Raw genomic sequence first — 22,069 nt, 5'->3', positions numbered from 1 at the left:
AAAGCTACATCGAAACCCAAATATTATTGTAAGTGACAGAGATCACATTTTCACTAGAAGTTTTTGGAAAAAATTATTTTCTTTTCTGCCTACTCAACTAGCTCATTTCTCATCTTATGATCCTCAATTTGATGGGAAAACTGAGATAGTGAAAAAATGTTTGGAAGGATATCTTCATTGCTTTGTATTTGATAAACATACATAATGGGTCAAATGGTTGCCTCTGGCTGAATGGTGGTATAACACTTCCTTCCATACTGCAGCAAAAATGACCCCATTTATGGCACTTTATGGATATCATCCACCGTCCATCACATCATATTTAAGAGAAAATTCTAAGGTTCAAGAAGTGGAAGATCACATCGAGCATCAACAACAAGTTCTCCAAATCTTAAAGGATAACCTCACTTTGGCATAGAATAGAATGAAACAATAGGTAGATCAACATCACAGTGAAAGAAGTTTTGATGTAGGTGACTGGGTATTTCTACGGCTACAAACATACAAACAATAGTCTCTCAAGCAAGCTAAGAAAGATAATAATTTATCACCAAAGTATTATGTTCCATGCAAGGTTTTGCAAAAGATTGATACTATGGCATACAAATTGGAGCTTCGTAGAGCTTGCCGAGTACACCTAGTTTTCCATGTTTCATCCTTAAAGAAGGTTATAGGTGACAAGCTCCCAGTTCAAACAATATTTAGATAACTTGAAGAGGAAGGAAAAAATCATATTGGAACTGGAAGTAGTCATAGAATCAAGAAATCAAAAGCTCTGAAATTGGTTAATTTCAGAGTATCTCATCAAGTGGAAGAACATACCCACTGAAGATTACACATAGGAGGATGACAATTTTATTACTGTCTTTTTATCTTCTAGGTCAGTGATTAAGGAAAATCATATTATGTTATGAAACCAGCTCAAGAAAAGATAGATCAACGCCTTAGAATTCAGCCTCTTCGAGGGGGCAACCTCCTTTACATTACATAAATGAACAATTCTTGGATGATACAAATGACAAAACCTCCTTTCTATATATAGGAGTCTAAGGAGTCACAATATAATCCAGCCGACCTAACAATAATAATATAAAGCCACAAAAATAACAATAGAGGGATTCTATGGGGCACAGAAATAACAATATGGGGGTAATAGGGGCACAACAATATAAATAAGGGGTATAACTACAATAGTAATGGGGTAATCACTAGTATTATAGGGACCCAACATGCCCCTCTCCTTCAAAAAAGTGTTGTCCTCAACGCTTGAGTAGTTCTGGATACTTCTGCATAAAATTCTCATCCTCCCATGTGGAATCTTCAGCGGATAAGTTCTTCCACTTGATAAGATACTCTGAAATTGATCGATTTCGTAGCTGTCGAGTTCTTGTTTCTGTGACTGCTTCCGGTTCCAATATAATTTTTCCTTCCTCGTCAAGTTCTGGCAATATTGTTTGAATTGGGAGCTTGTCACCTATAACCTTCTTTAAACATGAAACATGGAAAACTGGGTGCAATCGAGAAGCTGCAGGAAGCTCCAATTTGTATGCCATAGTACCAATCTTTTGCAACACCTTGTACGGACCATAATACTTTGGTGATAATTTATTATCCTTCTTAGCTTGCTTTAGGGACATTTGCTTATATGGTTGTAGCCGTAGGAATACCCAATCACCTACATCAAAACTTCTTTCACTGCGATGTTGATCTGCCTGTTGTTTCATTCTATTTTGTGCCAACACGAGGTTATCCTTTAAGAGTTGGAGGACTTGTTGTTGATGTTCGATGTGATGTTCCACTGCCTGAACCTTAGAATTTTCTCTTAAATATGATGTGATGGATGGTGGTTGATACCCATAAAGTGCCATAAATGGGGTCATTTTTGTTGCTGTATGGAAGGAAGTGTTATACCACCATTCAGCCAGAGGCAACCATTTGACCCATTGTGTCTGTTTATCAGATACAAAGCAACGAAGATATCCTTCCAAACATTTGTTTACTATCTCAGTTTGCCCATCAGATTGAGGATGATAAGATGAGCTATGAGCTAACTGAGTACCAAGACAAGAAAATAATTCTGTCCAAAAATTTCCAGTGAAAATGGGATCTCTGTCACTTACAATAATCTTTGGGTTTCCATGTAGCTTTTGAACTGTTTCCATAAATGCAGTAGAAACTGTACTGGCTTTAAATGGATGTGATAATGCACAAAAGTGTGCATACTTGGTAAGTCTGTCAACTACCACCATGATGACACTCTTTCCCTCAGACTTGGGTAAACCTGTGATAAAATCCATTGAAACCTCCTCCCAACGTTGGCTTGGAATGGATAAAGGTTGTAATAGACCCGGTGTCTTAATTGTTTCAACTTTATTTTGTTGGCAAACCAAACATTCCGCCACAAACTTTTGAATATCTGATTTAAGGCCATCCCAAAAAAATTCCTTCTTAACCCTGTGGTAAGTTTTTAAAAATCCTGAGTGCCCTCCTAAGGGAGAAGTGTGCAATTCCATAAGAATCTTTTGTTTTAGCTGGGAATTCTTACAGAGGTATAAGCGATCTTTGTACCATAACGAATCATTTTGCCAGCTAAATGTATCAGAAGTACTGGAATCTTGTTGTAGCTTTCGAATAAGTGCCCACACTTCTTCGTCATTCTTCCATTCCTCCCTTGCTTCGTTTATCCAATCTGGTTGGATAATAGAAATGGCACACAACAATGCTTCCACATCCTCATCCTTTCTTGAGAGTGCATCTGCCACCACATTTTGCTTCCCTTTTTTGTAGATGATTTCAAAGTCATAACCCAACATCTTTGTGACCCACTTTTGTTGCTCTTCAGAGGATAATCTTTGTTCTAAAAAGTATTTAAGGCTATCATGATCCGTTTTTACCTTGAAGTGTCTTCCCATTAGGTAGGGTCGCCATTTCTTAAGTGCATGGAGTATTGCCAACATTTCCTTCTCATAAATAGCTTTGCTTAAAAACTTTCCCTTGATTGGACGACTTTCAAAAGCAATGGGTCTTTCATCTTGCATTAGAACAGCACCAATTCCATTTCCTGAAGCATCACATTCCACAATAAAGGTTTTTGTGAAGTCCGGTGTAGCTAAGACCGGTGCTTGGCACATTGCCTCTTTAAGATGTTCAAAGGCCTTTGTTGCTTCCGGAGTCCATGAAAATGAATCTTTCTTCAATAATGTTGTTAGAGGTGCTGCTATTCTCCCATAATTCTTAACAAACTTGCGATAATACCCTGTCAACCCAAGAAATCCTCGCAGATGCTTTATGGATGTGGGGATTTTCCATTCCTTAATGGCTTTAATTTTGCTAGGGTCTACCTTAACTCCTTCATGAGATACAATATGACCCAAATATTCCACCTCCTGGACTCCAAAGAAACATTTGGATCTTTTTGCATATAATTGTTTCTCCTCCAATAGTTGTAGCACCCTGTCAACATGTTCAACATGATCCTTCCAAGACTTGCTGTAGATTAGTATATCATCAAAAAATACTAACACAAATTTTCTAAGGAATGGTTTGAAAATTGAATTCATCAAACCTTGAAATGTTGAAGGTGCATTGGTAAGGCCAAAAGGCATGACCAAAAATTCATAATGACCCTCATGAGTTCTAAATGCCGTTTTTGGAATGTCTTCAATCTTCATTCTGATTTGATGATATCCCGAACGAAGATCCAACTTGGTGAAGTAAATTGATCCATGCAATTCATCCAGTAATTCATCAATGACAGGAATGGGGAACTTATCTTTAATAGTGAGCTTGTTGAGCTCCCTATAATCTGGACACATGCGCCATGATCCATCCTTCTTGTGCACCAATACTACTGGAGCTGAGAAAGAACTTTGACTCGGTTGAATTATACCAGCCTCTAGCATTTCTGCAACCATACGTTCAATTTCACTTTTTTGGACATAGGGATATCTGTACGGCCTGATGTTTGGAGGAACACTTCCTGGAATCAGATGAATAGCATGATCATGATCACGCATAGGTGGGAGACCTTTGGGAGTCTCAAATACCTTGGAATGATTGTCCAGGACTTTTTGGAGATCTGGAGAAATAGATGATTCCAATGTGGAAACATCTAGCGAACATAATTGTGCAATTACACCTCTTTGCTCCTTTTTTAGAAGCTTTGTCATACCATTAGAGCTGATTATCTTTCCTGGTTTCCCTGCAATACCCCTTAATTCAACTTCCTTTCCTTCCAAGAAAATTTGATGAAAAGTTCTTGAAAATTAAAAGCTATTGTACCCAAGGATTGTAGCCATTGGACTCCTAGTACAACATCAGCACCTCCCATTGGAATGGAAAGCATTGGGCTAGTCAATACATATTCTCCCATGGATAGCTTGATATTATGGCACTTTCCAGAGCAATTTATTGTTCCTCCATTTGCAATCATCACTTGACACTCTGGTGCTGGATATAGGAAGCAATTCAATTCTTTTGCTACCCTACAATGAATAAAATTGTGGGTGCTTCCTGAATCAATCAACACTATTACCTTTTTCTTCTTGATTTGTCCTTCTATCTTGATGGTTTGAGGAGTGGTAATTCCCGCCAATGCATTACAAGATATGGTCGGATTTATTTGTTCATCATCTAGGCTTATATCCTCTTCTTTTGACCTTTCTTGCTCCTTTTCTTCTTCCTCTTCACAATCTATGTAGAATAATTTCTTCTCAGCACACTTATGACCTTTTGTGTATTTGCTATCACAATTGTAACAAAGCCCTTTTGCTCTTTTTTCTTCCAATTGTTGTGGTGTCAACCTTGTAGGTTGTGGAAGACTATGGGCAACAACACTTCCGTCTTTATAGTTGTGAGTGGTATGCTTCCTAGTTGCCATAATTTTGCTTTCCATTTTTCTTGCTAACCTGAATGCCTTCTCTAATGAATCAGGTTCCCAAAGGCGAACATCATGTTGGATATTATCCTTTAAAGACCCTATGAACACATCAATCCTATGCTCCTCTGGAATATCTTTTACCCTTATGTTCAATTTTTGGAACTCCTCAATGTGCTCCATTATTGAACCCTTTTGTTTGAGACTTATCAATTGGCTAAAAAAAGTGTTGCTTTTTGTATCCTCATAATGTGCTATCAATTCTTCCGTAAAAATTGCCCAAGTGATAAATTGTTTACGAGAACAAAGCCATTGATACCATACAAACTGATTTGGTTCCAAATATAAAGTTGCCATACGTACCTTTTGTGTGTTTTGCACATTATTGAGATCGAAGAATTGCTCCATCTGTAATATCCATGTGGCGGGATCCTTGCCATCAAACTTCCTCATATCGATTTTTGGAATATGGTGAGTCTTCGATCCAACATTAGAGTCTATGGAATCATGATTAACATTTCTTTTGTTCTCATCATGAGTTTCCTTTACTACCTTTTCACCATTAGTGACCCTTTCTTGTAGCAAGTTCTTCAATTCTTCCATGTCTGTCTTCAAATCTATCTTCAAATTTACCATCGAATCCTCCATCTTAGCTTCCATTCCCTTTATCTTAGATTCCTCGCCATTTATCTTAGATTCCACGCCATTTATCTTAGATTCCACGCCACTTATCTTAGCTTCTGTTAGCTTTTGTGAGCGTGACATTTGTTGCACTTGTTCTTGTAATTTTGATATATCATGTAGCATTTCTTCCTCTTCTTCATGAGTCATGCTAGAGCTTTCAGGTTCCTTACTAGGTGTTTGCATTTTCTTTCCTCGGGGCATCAGTTACCGATAATAATGCTTTACTATGCCCTTTGAATTCCGTTAAACCAAGCTTACACAAAAAATTAAAAAAAACTACACACCTTTTTTCACTTTATAGAAGCCTGATATTGAATCTGATGTATCTCTGTATTTCGGATCATCCAGTTCTGAAATTGCTACCTGTAGTAGCCTTCTGTGTCCTCTTTCCAATGCCACAAGTCTGAGCCAAATTGGATTCTCCAAGGAAGAGTTATGTGAAATCTCCCACAGTGACTTGCTTTTAGACTGGTTCAGTAGAGCGAACTTGTACGACGTGCCACGAGTCACTGTTTCAACCTTTGAATCTGAAACACACATACAAGAAACTACAGTCCGTCCTCTTTTGTACCTTTTTACGAAATTTCAATCCGATCCTCAAGAGAAGTTATGATGATTTTCCCCAGGTCACCTGTTTTGAATGTAATTCAGGAGTCTGCAAAAAGACCAACTTCCTCAGATCATATCTCCGAAAATATCGCGCGAAAAGCTCTGAAATTCGGACCCAAGGTTCAGCGCCAATTCTTCTCAAATGGGTTTTTTTTGCGACTTCTGAAACGTCACAGAAAAAAGTTATAGCGAAAATTCCACGATGACCTGTTTGGAGCAGCGAAACCCTAGAATCCAAAGCTCTGATACCAAATGTTATGAAACCAGCTCAAGAAAAGATAGATCAACGCCTTAGAATTCAGCCTCTTCGAGGGGGAAACCTCCTTTACATTACATAAATGAACAATTCTTGGATGATACAAATGACAAAACCTCCTTTCTATATATAGGAGTCTAAGGAGTCACAATATAATCCAGCCGACCTAACAATAATAATATAAAGCCACAAAAATAACAATAGAGGGATTCTATGGGGCACAGAAATAACAATATGGGGGTAATAGGGGCACAAAAATATAAATAAGGGGTATAACTACAATAGTAATGGGGTAATCACTAGTATTATAGGGACCCAACATATTACAAATATTTTTGATAATTATTGTTTTCAACAACACCGAGAGGACGAGATTAGAAAGGTATGTGACATAGAATTGCATCTTACTGCTCCATTTGTGGAAGAGTTGATTGAAGGTAATATTTTCCAAATATATGATGAATATGTTTCTCTAGAAACTCTCAATTCAGATTCACATGAAGGATTACTCATGAATCCATTTCTTCATGGAAATATGCATGTAGCTTAAGATTTTGAGGATGTTAGACTTCAATTTGACCATCATAAGTTGCAGGAAAGCAGTGAAAAAAAGAGGTTGTTTTAGAGCCTCTTGCACATGAAGATCTGCCTCCAGGTTTTGAAAAGGAAAATTATAATGAAGAAGAGAGCTCAGAAAATGAAGAGTGTGTTGAACAAGAGCAGTTTTACCTGGATCCTATGGGTGTGCACATTTTTTATATTGATAATATCACTCCCTCAATTTTTTTTTTCAAGAACAAGCTTCCCTTTCTCCTGATGCAAGTGAAAAACTTGATGAACATATTTTCTTGTTTCATCCTAATAAAAATTTTGCATTTGAAAATGAAGGGTGTGCTTATATTTCTATTGACTTCGAAGACATGGTAATGTTCCAGATTATTTACGACCCTATTTCAAAATTGTTGCAACCATCTGGGAAGATGAATTTTCTTGTATTTATGGATAATGAGCACATGTTTAGTGAACACTTTGAGTTGCCAGTTTCAAAATTTTCCTTTATCTCTGGTGCAACTAAATACAAGCACATGTCAGGCAGTCATTTTCTTGATTGGATACACTGGAAGGATATTTTAACATGATTGTATATATATATATCTTCAGCAGTTGGGTGGTTATCATCAAGATTTTAAGCCTGAGGTGAAGGCCTTAAGAGCTTGATGGTATACTACAATAAATAATTTCAATCAATAGGAAATTTTCAGTCTGTTAGTTAGGTTTTAGTTTTTAATTTTTTACTCCATTTCCCAATAAATAGGCTACTTCATCTATGATGTTATTGAAACCTCCTTAAGGAGCTTCCATCCCCATTGGAGCCAATGTTAGAGTCCTATAGTCATAGTGATCAAAATTACTCTTTTCATTGTTGTTTGTGTCTTAGGTCAAATTATAGTATTTTCAAATTAAATTTGGCATGTCTCTTGATTGTCAAATGGTTCTAAGTCATTTTCAAGGTGTCATTGATACTCACTCCACTTATTCAAGGACAAAAATCATCCATCATGGTCACTATCATCATTTCCTGTAATAAGTCATCAATTGAGTTCATTGGTCATCATTTAGGTCATAGAATCATAAAAATGCATACTTTGAGAGCTAAAATTCTAAATCATGGTCTAAAATATGCATATGATGTTCATCATTATCTTAGTCATCATTATGAAAAAGGGAATCTTCTCATCCATTATGGTCATCAAAAAGTTTCATTATGGGAGTTAACAATTAGGAAATAAAGTGTTTCAAAGAGAATCAAAGTACATCTACATCACATGGAGATGTAATAGTTCCTATTGAAGAAACATGGACAAATAATTGTTGGCAGGGAGTTGGCATAGGTATCCAAGGATATATCAACATTACTCAGGACATTTTCATCATTTCCCATCATGCCATATCATTGGGACTTCATAGTAGGATTATACAAGGTTGGAATACTTTCGTTCTGCTTCTTCCTAGTTCACATTTTGAGGTTGTAGAGGGCATTTTCATGAATTCTTGAGCCTTCAACAGCACCTGCAGAGCATGTGACAACATAAAATTGTCATTTCACATGAGAAAAAGTCAAGGAAAGTGATTAAAATCCAAAATATAGGGGCTTTGTGCTTCTGCGCTGCGTTTTTCGGAAGGAGGCAAAAATGCAGTGAATCCTCTACGTTAAGTGACCAACATCAAACTTGGATTATGAACAAATGGGAAAGTAGTTTTGAAAAATGGAGGAGTTTTTGTTCATAACATACCCAAAAAAATAACCTTTCTCTATGTTTTAATATACTTTATGGTTTTAGATATATTCAATCATCTTAGAGGCCTATTCTTTTTAAAAAAAATTAAACACTTTGTTTCTCCTGTTTTAGTCATGTTTCCTTGGAGCTTTTTCCTAACAGCTGGAAATGAAGTTTTGAAAACCAAGAGACGTTTTTATCAAGGAAATATTCAAAACGAAAAAGCTCTCTCATTTTTTACACAAGAGATACTGTCTTGGAGTTACAAGTGGCACTTTCAGACCCATTTTTCATAATTTCGCGAGCCTATAATTGCTGAAAGGGTTCTAGAAATTTTTTAAATTTGAGTTGGTGGACCTCCAACTTGGCATGGTTGACATAAAATATATTTGGATAATGAAGTTTGAGGATTTTTGTATCATATCCCATGATTTTCTCTTCAGTTATCACATTTTTGGTTAGTCAAAAACAAAACCCTAGATAGTAAGATATGGGCAAATTTTGCAAATATTTTATCCCTAAAGCATTGTAACTTATTCCTATCTTTGGAAAAGGAAGGATTCCAACCTCCTTAGGCTTAGATGTTGTATTTTGTATATATTTGATGACTAGAAGAGGTGGTTTTGGATTGAGATTAAGGAGGGGGAGAGAAAGGTCTTGGTGTATTGTACTTTACTTTATGTGTTTTAACAAAATATGTTTAATAGAGAAGTACATATTTTTTAGTGCCAAAGATTCATGTGATAGTGTTCTCAAGTCTGTGTTTATCTTTTATGTGTATGTTTTCTTTCTCAGCTCACCATTTTAAATGTTATTCTTCAGTATTTGATTGAAAAGTATGATTCATAATTCATTCTATATGCTCTGAATTATGACAATTAAATACTTCATTTGTATTCTTCTAAAACCACATTAAAATTCATCTTGAAGTCATTGTTGTGATGTGACAGTTGGTATTATTTAGACTTCTACCATACTGCAATGAATTTTTTTTACTTAAAGGACGCTATCTACCTTTTCTTTCACACCTGATTCTTCATTCATCATCTATTGATCATCTTATCTATTTTCTAGACTTTATAGACTCCTTGCCCAATGGACACTTTCTCCTCAACTCTGCCACCATTTCCATAAAACTTCCATTTACCAAAGATCTAGCCATTGTTCCTAAATAGAAAATAAATATTTTCAGATATTAAGTATTCAAGAGGGATTCCCCTCTAAGTCTAGAAGGGCTAGCTTCTATACTTTAAAGTGGTTTGTACGTTACCTCTCGGGTTACCTACCTCCCTCAGCCAAGGAAATGTTGGAGTGTTAACATTTTAGCATTGTTGTAAGGGAACCAACGTTTTCATATTCCTTGGGAAATATCATCATAGTCCAGATGTAATTTTTGATGATGAAATAAAAACAAACATCAGATAGGCTGAATCATTCACCTGGTGACTCTGAGTTCAAAGGATCCAATATATTGAAATTTCACATGACTCCATTGGCCAAGGGGCAGTAATTTAAAAAATTATCATTGATTGTTTTCAAAATGGATTCTACAAGAATGGATACTAGGTATGCACCTATGAATAGATAGCATATTCCTAGTTTTCCTAATTCCATGCCTTATGTTGATTGATCAAATTACCTCCCAATATTCCAAGATGGAAAGGGAGAAGATGTTGCTCTTCACTTGGTTAAATTTCACATGAACGTGCATAAGCTAAATGTTTCTTTTCATGAATATTGTCTCATGAATATGTTTATGGCTAGCTTGGAAGGAAAAGAAAGATATTTGTATGAGGAACTGCCATTTGTTAGTATTTATTCAGTTAAAAATTTTCATTTAACATTTTTTGAAAAATACAAAGTGTTGGCATTGTGGCACTGATTTAGAGCTATGGCACAGGTGTTGTCCTCGATGGCAACTCACTTTGGTGACAGATCTCAGTACAGGCTCTCAGAATGAAAGAAAAATATATATACGTAGGTTCACCTAGACGAAGGCGCGTATACACGCCGTTTATACGTTACAAAGACGCATATGGGCATACACGCACTTTCACGCAAGGAAAAGCGCGTATATGTTGGAGAACTTACTTTTAGTCCGTGGTAGTTAGTCCTTGGTATTTGAACCTATGGTTTTGGACCATGGTATCTCGTCAGAAGTGTTGATCCCAAGTATTGGGCCCATGGTATTGTTCTATTATGGTTTTGGACCGTGGTATTGTGAAAGGCCTAAGACTATAAAAGAGGAAGGAGATCATTTGGCAAAGGATCATCTGAATAAATTGAATATCTAATAAGTTCTAGATCTGAAATATTGGTGATTGGGGTTATGGTGCAGATCTAGATCTGAATGAAGGAGGAACCTTAGCGCAAAGAGAAGGATAAGTTCTATTGATGGGTCATAATATTTAGGCTTGAATGATAGTATCTTTGTATGATTTTGATCTGTTATATGTGGCACATGCTTGATCTTTAAATCTGATAATCTGGGTTAATTAGTGTCTGAATATTTGAAAGAGTGAATTATCCTTTATAGATCTGTATGCAGGTTCAGTGAAGCAAAGATGCGTATACAAACTGGTTCATTGAATAAAAATAGCATATACGCAGGTTGATCCAGACACAGAAGTGTATGCATGCAGGTTTCAGGTTATTGAAGTGGTGTATATCTTTTGATTTGTGATCTAGCTGCTTCTGTTTATTGCTGCAGTGATCTGGGTTCAGAATTTGGTGTGTGGTTACTGTTACTGTGTTTTGGGTATAGCTGTCATAGATGTATGTACTTGATTCAATTGTAATTGGTGAAAAGGAGATTGTTTGATGCAAAAACTCTTTATGATTGATTGATGTTCATGGATCCAGTCTAAAAATTTATGAAACGTGGTACCTGGAAGAAAGAGAATGTTGTAGCCTTCTGTAGGCCAGCACTTACGTACTAGTATCTTGGCTAGTGCAAGAGCTAAGGGGGTTGTAGCTCCCTTCCAGGAGAAGCTGGAGAACGAGAGAGGGTTGTAGCTCTCTACATGTTGTAGCCCGCGTACTGGTAAAGGACTGCACCAGTACATTGTAAAAAGAAGTTTCTAATTGAAAGAAGATAGAGATGAATTGTAGCAGGTGGTTTTCACCCACATTGGGTTTCCACCTTATATCTTGTTTTCTTGTGTGTGTGATTATCTTCAGATCTGTTTTACTATTTCTGGTTACTGTTTATTTGATCCTAATACACAGATTAATGATCAACATCAGTAAGATAAATTAAATTATAAGTCTGCATTGCATACGCAGGTTTCCTTCTCTGCAGTTGCGTATATACGCGGTTTTATCTGACTGAAGTAGCATATATGATCTGGGTTTGAAAAAGAAAATAAGTGACTTGATAATACTGATTCACCCCCCCTCTTAGTATTATTTCCAACAATTGGTATCAGAGCAGGTCCTTCTGAAGAAGCTTGATCGCTTGAAGGAAGATCCATCATCATGAGCAACTATGAGAGAGAAGCATCAATCAGGCCACCAATTTTTGATGGGACCAACTTCATCTATTGCAAGGTAAGAGTTACAGACTATCTTCAAGCTCTTGGTACTGAAGTCTGCGATATCATAGATACAGGGTACACTTTTCCTTCAGCAACTCCTATAGATCCGGCAGGTAAGAAGCAATATGAAACAAATGCAAAGGCTGTCAATACTCTATTAGGATGTCTATCTCAATCAGAATTCGTCAAGGTTATGTAGTGTAAATCCCCAAAAGAAATATGGGACAAGATTGTTCTGAGCTATGAAGGAGATGAACAGGTAAAACGAGAAAAACTTCAAATCCTTAGAATTCAGTATGAAAATCTCAGAATGCACAATGATGATAGTGTGGCTAACTATTTCCTTCATGTAGATGAGATTGTTAATTGTATGAAAAACTTGGGTGAAGAAACAAAAGAGGCTGTTGTGGTTGAAAAGGTTCTAAGATCTTTGTCCCCTAGGTTTGAATCTAAAGTTTCTGCAATAGAAGAAAAAGAGAATCTACGAAACCTTACCATGTCACAGCTGCACGGAATTCTGACTGCTTATGAAATGAGGAAAGGAGGACCATTAGACAGGAGAGAAGCTGCCTTCAAGGCTTCAGGCAAAGGAGATTACTATGAGTCAGGACATGTGTCAGAAGAAGAAGAAGAATCAAACTTTGTCAAGAACCTTTAATGGGGTGTTGGAAGATTCCGAGGTAAGTTACCTTTCAAATGCTTTGCTTGTGGAAGAGTCGGTCCCTATGCTGCCAAATGTCCTCATAAGGATAAGATTGACAAGGGGAAGGAACCTGTTAGATGGAACAAGAAACATAATGTAAATAAGAAAAGTTATTACACTCATGAAGATAGTGATGGACTTTCAAATAGTGACGAAGATGAACAAGGTAACAAATATAAACTTTTAATGGATTTTGAATATGATGAGTTTGTGGATGCTATAGATGAATAAAGTCTTTATGAAGAGATTTCTAGACTCAAAATTTGTTTAGAAGAGAAGAATGTGATCATAGATACTCTACAACTCCAACTTGCTGAAAAGGAAAAACATCATGAAAAATTAGAATGTGAAATTGTGGGACTAAGAAAAGAGATTGAGAAAACAAAAGCTCTTAATCTTAGATTTGTTAAAGGATCTGACACATTAGATGAGATTATCAAAGTGCAACGCTCTCCACTAATCAAGACAGGTCTGGGATATAATGAAGAAAAAACTCAAGCGCAAAAACCATCTACCTCCAAGAGTTATCTTGATGCTGCAAGGAGAAGTGAACAAAGACCCAATGGAAATCACCAGGTAAATCAGGGACAATTTACCTCAAGAATGAACAAAGACTACCAGGTAAATCGAGGGCAATCTACTTTAAGGACAACAGAAGCTACAACCAGCCACAGGTGAAACCTTCTCAATTTGCCTCAAGAATGGATGTCAATAGGAACTAAAATCATTTGGCTGGTAGATTTGATAATCACAGGAGTTTCTTCAATGGCCAATGTTTTTCATGTCATAACTTTGGTCACAAAGAAGCTCAATGTGTTGCCTATAATACAATCATTACTAGAGAAGCTCATAAACAGAGGAGTATGACTGGGATCATGAAAAGGACCTACAACAACTTCTCTGCTCTTGAAAATGAAATAGAATGTTCTATTTGTAACAATTTCGGTCATGAAGATTCTGAATGCAGGAGCAGGTTTTGGCAGACAACTTAGAAGGAGCAAGCCTCAAGTGCCAAATCATGGAGAATCAAAGAACCCCAACCAGAAAGATGTGGTATAGCCTTATATGCGGAAGGGCAAGAAAATCAATGGTACATCGACAGTGGATGTTCAAAACATATGACAGGTGATAAAGAAAAACTTCAGTCATATAGTGCCTTAGAGAAGGAGAAGAAGGTTTCTTTTGGAAATGACACCCCTGCTCTCATAAAAGGTAAAGGTTCTGTTCAGTTGAAAGAAAGGGTCAAAGCTAGAAATGTCATGTATGTTGATGGCTTAAAGCATAATCTATTAAGTGTCAGCCAGATGTGTGATCAAGGAACTGAGGTAATATTTCGATCAAATGGATGTAGTGTTCGTGATCTTGATACAGGAAAAACAGTGATCAAAGGCATAAGGACTCCAAATAATTTATACATATTCAAAGAAGGACAACATCAATGCTATCTGAGCAAGAATGATGAACACTGGCTATGGCACAGAAGATTGGGGCATCTTAGTTTCTCACAGATAAGGAAAGCATGCAAATACCAGGCAGTTCGTGGTCTTCCAGACATCAGAATCCCAGACAATACAATATGCAAATCATGTCAGTTTGGTAAGAAAACCAGAACTAACTTCCCTGAGAAGGAAGGATCAGCCAGCAGGCCACTTGAACTTGTCCATACTGATGTATGTGGTCCAACTAGGAAAAGGTCACCTCGAGGAGAATAATACTTTATGTTATTCATTGATGACTATTCCAGGATGTTTTGGATAGGACTTATGAAGAACAAAGACGAAGCCTTTGAAAAGTTCAAATCATTCAAAGCCTTGGTGGAGAACGAATCTGATCTCAGAATCAAATGCCTCAGGTCTAATCGAGGAGGAGAATTGACCTCAAATGAATTTTTCGATTTTTGTGAAGAACATGGAATAAGAAGGGAATTCTCTACAACCAGGACTCCTTAGCAAAATGGAGTAGTGGAAAGGATGAACAGAACGGTTCAACAAATGGCTCGTGCAATGCTTGATGAATCTGGAACTCCCGCAACTTTCTGGGGTGAAGCCGCATTTGCTGCAGTTGTTATTCTCAACAAGACAAATGTCCGGGTGAACAGCACTCAAACTCCTCATGAGCTCTGGTATGGTGAGACTCCTTCGGTAAAATATTTCAAAATTTTTGGAAGAAAATGCTATATTAAGAATAATTATGAAAATCTTGGCAAGTTTGAACCTAGAGCAGATGAAGGCGTTCTCCTTGGTTATTCTCCTCATAGCAAAGCATATAAGTGTTACAACAAAATACTTGGAAAAATTGTTGACAACATTGATGTAGTGGTTAATGAAGAAGGAAACATTCCTAGGCAAGTGAATTCCGAAGATTTCGAAGATGATGAGGACTATCCTTCAACATCAAATCAGAACTGTGATGAAGAAGAAGCTCAAGAGGTACCAGAAGAACAGATAAGAATAGAAGAGAAGACTCCATCCAGGTACATTCAGAAGAATCAACCAGAATCTCAAATTTTGGGGCAAAAAGAGGTAGGTATACAAACAAGAAGAACAATTGCAGAAGCCTCAAGCTATTTGGCCTTGCTCTCCTCCACTGAACCACAAAATGTAAAAGAGGCATGCAAGGATGAATGCTGGGTCAAGGCAATGGATGAAGAACTTGAGCAAATAAAAAAGAATAACACTTGGGAGTTGGTTCCTAGACCAAAAGATAAGAATGTCATAGGGACAAAATGGATCTTCAAAAACAAGTTGAATGAAAATGGGGAAGTGATTAGAAACAAGGCTAGACTTGTCTGTAAAGGGTATGCTCAACAAGAAGGAATAGACTTTGAAGAAAAATTTTCTCTAGTTACTAGACTTGAGGCCATCAGAATGTTCCTTGCTCTCTCTAGCTTTCAGAAGTTCAAAGTATTTCAAATGGATGTGAAATCAGCCTTTCTGAATGGAGACTTAAAAGAAGAAGTGTACAATGAGCAACCGAATGGTTTCATTCTTGGGAATGATCCAGATCTTGTATGCAGACTAAAAAAGGCTCTCTATGGTCTTAAACAGGCTCCAAGGGCTTGGTACTACCGTTTGGAAAAATATCTTCATCAACAAGGTTTTTCAAAAGGATCAGCAGATAGCAATCTTTATATAAAAATTGAAAATAACAAATTTCTAATACTTGTTGTGTATGTAGATGATATTATCTTTGGCAGCAATGAAGAAGCTATGAGTCAAAGCTTTTCCTTGGTGATGCAAAAAGAATTTGAAATGTCTTTGCTTGGAGAACTGACATATTTTCTTGGATTGCAAATCCAACAAAATGAAGGCGGTATCTTTTTGTCTCAAACCAAGTATCTCAAGCAGATCTTGAAGAAATATGGCATGGAAGACGCAAAACCTGTATGTACCCCTATGGTTACAGGATGTAGCGTCAGTGCAAATGATGAATCAGCAGTAGTGCATCAACCAACCTATAGATCTATGATTGGAAGTCTACTTTATTTGACAAGTACCTGACCAGACATCATGCATGTAGTGGGAATAGTTGGAAGATTTCAGGCAAATCCAAAGGAAACTCATCTTCAGGCAGTGAAGAGAATTTTCAAGTATCTTCAAGGAACTCAAAACTATGGCTTATGGTATCCTAGAGATATAGATCTCACTCTTCATGCTTATACAGATGCAGATTGGGTTGGAAGCATGGATGACAGAAAGAGCACAAGTGGTGGTGCATTATTTATGGGTTCCAGATTAGTATCTTGGTTCAACAAGAAATAGAGTTTGATTGCTCTATCTACAGCTGAAGCAGAATATGTGGCTGCCGCATCTTGTTGCACACAACTCCTTTGGATGATGCAAACTTTGCAGGATTTTCAAATCACTTGTACTCCACCTATCTCCATCTTATGTGATAATACAAGTGCTATCAGTATCTCAAAGAATCCTATCATGCATTCAAAGACTAAGCACATACCGATCAAGTATCATTTTCATCGGCAACAAGTGTTGGAACAAAAGGTCAAATTGGAGTATGTTCCCTCTAAGGAACAAGTTGCTGATATTCTCACCAAACCACTGCCCAGGGAAACTTTTGAATACCTCAGATAGAAGTTGGGAGTAGTTGATGCATCATTTTGCTGTTAAAACTTGTCTATTTCAGAGAAAAATGGGTGTACGCGAGTTGCTGAGGAGGATCCGCGTACATACACCGGTTTATGCAGAGACAGATGCGTATATGAAGGCTTGATGGATATTAGTAGGGACAGGCTCTAGATGAAGATAGTCTGATATGGGTCTGACAGAGACCATCTGGCACAGGTTCAAGGGGAGCATATCAACTTCTAATGATGCATTGTTGACATTATCTTAGAAGCTTTTGGTTCAAGTTCACAATTGTTGTTGGTTTCAGGTGGAACAAATGCAGAAGGAAAATAGAAGGAAAACATGGTTGCTGATCTGAATGGTGATTAACAGATGCTGCTATCAGTTATTAGTGACTTTCATAAGTCTTTCTCTAGATATTTCGTCTCTATGTCATGTATCTCTTTTATGGTGTCAAGGTCATGTAACGGCCTATTTTAGTTTCCCCACTATGCCTGGGATGAATATGTAATGTACTTGGTTGACATATGTAAATGTCTGATGTATCCCCACTTGGTTGGGTGGATGATCCCCACTTGGTTGGGTGATGGATGTATGTATTGAGTCTTTTGGTGATAGGAAGGTCTTTTATGATGTATAAGTCATGGTTTTTCTTGAACATCTTTTTGCAGATCTTGCCTACAGTCAGGGGGAGCATGGTCAGCACAGCAGGGCAGAGATTTCAACATGTACCCAAGGGGATCACAACCCTTTGCCCTTGATGACAAAGGGGGAGAATGACTTTGAGGATCTTGGGGTTGCCATCAAGTCCAAAGGGGGATATTGTTGGCATTGTGGCACTGATTTAGAGCTATGGCACAGGTGTTTTCCTTGATGGAAACTCACTTTGGTGACAGATCTCAGTACAGGCTCTCAGAATGAAAGAAAAAGATATATACATAGGTTCACCTAGATGAAGGCGCGTATACACGCGGTTTATATGTTACAAAGATGCATATGCATATACACGCACTTTCACGCAAGGAAAAGCGCGTATATGTTGGAGAACTTACTTTTGGTCCATGGTAGTTAGTCCTTGGTATTTGAACCTATGGTTTTGGACCATGGTATCTCGTCAGAAGTGTTGATCCCAAGTATTGGGCCCATGGTATTGTTCTATTATGGTTTTGGACCGTGGTATTGTGAAAGGCCTAAGACTATAAAAGAGGAAGGAGATCATTTAGCAAAGGATCATCTGAATAAATTGAATATCTAATAAGTGCTAGATTTGAAATATTGGTGATTGGGGTTATGGTGCAGATCTGGATCTGAAAGAAGGATAAGTTATATTGATGGGTCATAATCTTTAGGCTTGAATGATAGTATCTTTGTATGATTTTGATCTGTTATATGTGGCGCATACTTGATCTATAAATCTGATAATCTGGGTTAATTAGTGTCTGAATATTTGAAAGAGTGAATTATCCTTTATAGATCTGTACGCAGGTTCAGTGAAGCGAAGACACGTATACACGCTGGTTCATTGAATAAAAACAAAGTATACACAGGTTGATCTAGACACAGAAGTGTATGCACGCAGGTTTCAGGTTATTGAAGTGGCGTATATCTTTTGAGTTGTGATCTAGCTACTTTTGTTTATTGTTGCAGTGGTCTGGGTTCAGAATTTAGTGTGTGGTTACTGTTACTATGTTTTGGGTACAGCTGTCAGAGAAGTATCTACTTGATTCAGTTCTAATTGGTGAAAAGGAGATTTTTTGATAAATTCTTGATGATTGATTGATGTTCATGGATCCATTCTGAAAATTTATGAAACGTGGTCCTTGGAAGAAAGAGAAGGTTGTAGCCTTCTGTAGGCCAGTACCTACGTACTAGTATCTTGGCTAGTGCAAGAGCTAAGGGGGTTGTAGCTCCCTTCCAGGAGAAGCTGGAGAATGAGAGAGGGTTGTAGCTCTCTGTAGGTTGCAGCCTGCGTACTGGTAAAGGACTGCACCAGTACATTGTAAAAAGAAGTTTCTAATTGAAAGAAGATAGAGACGAATTGCAGCTGGTGGTTTTCAACCACATTGGGTTTCCACGTTATATCTTGTGTTCTTGTGTGTGTGATTGTCTTCAGATCTATTTTACTGTTTCTGGTTACTGTTTATTTGATCCTAATACACAGATTAATGATCAACATCAGTAAAATAAATTAGATTATAAGTCTGCATTGCATACGCGGGTTTCCTTCTTTGCAGTTGCGTATATACGTGGTTTTATCTAACTGAAGTAGCGTATATGATCTGGCTTTGAAAAAGAAAATAAGTGACTTGATAATACTGATTCACCCTCCCTCTCAGTATTATTTCCAACACAAAGAATCTCATACTTCTTTGTGTTTAGTTGAGAACTGTTGTGAACATTTTGATTATTTCATTCAAACTCTAGAAAGTTATTATGGTGATGAAGAGTTTATGGATGAAGAGATCCTTGAAGCTTTGCACGAGAACCCTTTTCATCACCAAGAAGAAAATATGTTTTCTCTTGGATGAAAATGAAATCAAGCAAGACTTTAATGATGACATTTATGATTTAGATTTTGAATTTGATGATAATTTGCAGCAGCGTTGTCCATATTTTCATGATCAAGAGTATGAGAACTCTTTCAAACAACATAAGGAAATAGATAGTCCATTATTTTTTTTATCTTCTAGGTCAGTGATTATTGTTTTCAACAACATGATAATGTAGACCCAGAGGATGGCATTAAAAAGGTTTGTCACATAGAATTGCATCTTACTATTCCATTTGTGGAAGAGCTGATTGAAGATAATATTTTACAAATATCTGATGAATCTGTTGCTCTAGACACTCTCAATAGATTCACATGAAGGATTACCCATGAATCCATTTCGTCATGGTGATATGCATGTAGATCCAGATTTTAAGGATGTTAGACTTCAATTTGACCATCATAACTTTTAGCAAAGTAGTGAAAATGAAGAGGTTGGTTTAGAGCCTCTTGCACATGAAGACCTACCTCTAGGATATGAAAAGGAAAATTCTAATGAAGAAGAGAGCTCAGAAAATGAAGAGATTGTTGAAGAAAATCAGTTTGTCCTAGATCCTATGTGTGTGCATATTTTTTCTTTTGATAATATGGATGCTTCAAACACATATTTTCAAGGACAAACTTCCCTTACTCGCGATGCAAGTTAAAAACTTGATGAACATATTTTCTTCTTTCATCGTGACAACAACATTGCATCGGAAACTGAACGGTGTGCTTGTATTTCTATTGACATTCACATGGTAATTTTCCAGATTATTGAATACCCTATTGTCAATTTGTTGCAGCCACCTAGGAAGATGAATTTTCTTATATTTATCGATCATGAGCACATGTTCAGTGAACACTTTGAGTTTCCATTTTCAGAATTTTCCTTTATGTCTAGTGTAGCTAAATAGAAGCATAAGTCAGATAGTCATTTGCTTGATAAGCTACAATGGAAGGATCATATCACATGATATTATATATATCTTTAGCTGGTTGGTAGCTATCATCAAGATTTTAAGCTCGAGGCGAAGGCCCTAAGATCTCTATGGTCTGCTAGCATAAATAAGTTCAGTTAGAAGTCAATTTTTAGTCTGTCAATTAAGTTTTTGTTTTTAATTTTTGACTCTACTGCCCAATAAATAAGGCTACATGGTCTACAATGTTCTTGACACCACCTTAAGGAGCTTCCATCCCCATTGGAGAGAATGTTAGAGTCCTATAATCATAGTGATCAAAATTACTCTTTTCACTATTGTTTGAGTCTTAGGTCAAATTATAATATTTTCAAATTAAATTTGACATGTCTATTGATTCTCAAAGGGTTCTAAGTCATTTTCAAGGTGTCATTGCTACTCCCTCTAATTATTCAAGGTCACAAATCATCCATCATGGTCATTTTCATCATTTCCTATTATAAGTCATCAATTGAGTTCGTTGGTCATCGTTTAGGTCATAGAATCATAAAAATGCATACTTTGAGAGCTAAAATTCTAAATCATGGTATAGAATATGCATATGATGTTCATCATTATGAAAAAGGGAGTCTTTTCATCCATTATGGTCATCAAAAAGTTTCATTATGGGAGTCAGCAATTAGGAAAATAAAGTATTTCAAAGAGAATCAAAGTACATCTGCATCACATAGAGATGTAACACTTCCTATCGAAAAAACATGGGGAAATCTTTGTTGGAAGGGATTTGGCACAGGTATCCAAGAATATATAAGAATTATTCTTGCCATATCATCAGGACTTCATAGCAGTGTTATACAAGTTTGGAATACTTTCGTTGCACTTCTTCCTAGATCACATTTTGAGGTTGTGAAGGGAGTTTTCATGAATTTTTAGCCTTCACCAGCACCTGCAAATCATGTGACAACATCAATTTGTCATTCTAAATCAGAAAAATTCAAGGAAAGTGATTAAAATCCAAAACAGAGGGGCTTTGTTTTTCTGTGCTACGTCTTTTCTAAAGGAGGCAAAAATGCAGCGAATCTGCTGCATTTAGTGACCAACTTCAAGCTTGGATTTTGAACAAATGGAAACGTGGTTTTGAAAAATGGAGGAGGTTTTTGTTCAAAACATACCCAGAAACAATAACCTCACTCTGTTTTAGAATATAATTTATGGTTTTGGATGTATATAATCATTGTAGAGGCCTAGTTAAAAAGAAAAAAAGAAAAAGAAGAACACTTTGTTTCTTCTGTTTTAGCCATGTTTTCTTGGCGCGTTTTCCTAACAGCTCGAAGCGAACTTCTAAAAACCAAGAGAGGTTTTTATCATAGAAATATTCAAAAACAAAATACCTCTCAGGTTTTACACAAGAGTTATTTTCTTGGAGTTACCAGTGGCACTTTGAGACCCATTTTTCACAATTTCACCAGTCCAGAATTTATGACAGGGTTCTAGAACGTTTTGAAATTCGACTTGGTGGACCTCCAACTTGGCATGGTTGACATAAAACATGTTTGGTTGACATAAAATATATTTGGATAATTAATTTTGAGGA

This window comes from Pinus tabuliformis, chromosome 6 (assembly GCF_031772625.1).
Source record: "Pinus tabuliformis cultivar Carrire ecotype Pingquan chromosome 6, CPIR1, whole genome shotgun sequence".
In the NCBI taxonomy this organism is placed as follows: Eukaryota; Viridiplantae; Streptophyta; class Pinopsida; order Pinales; family Pinaceae; genus Pinus; species Pinus tabuliformis.
Note: the sequence above shows the minus strand (reverse complement) of the source record.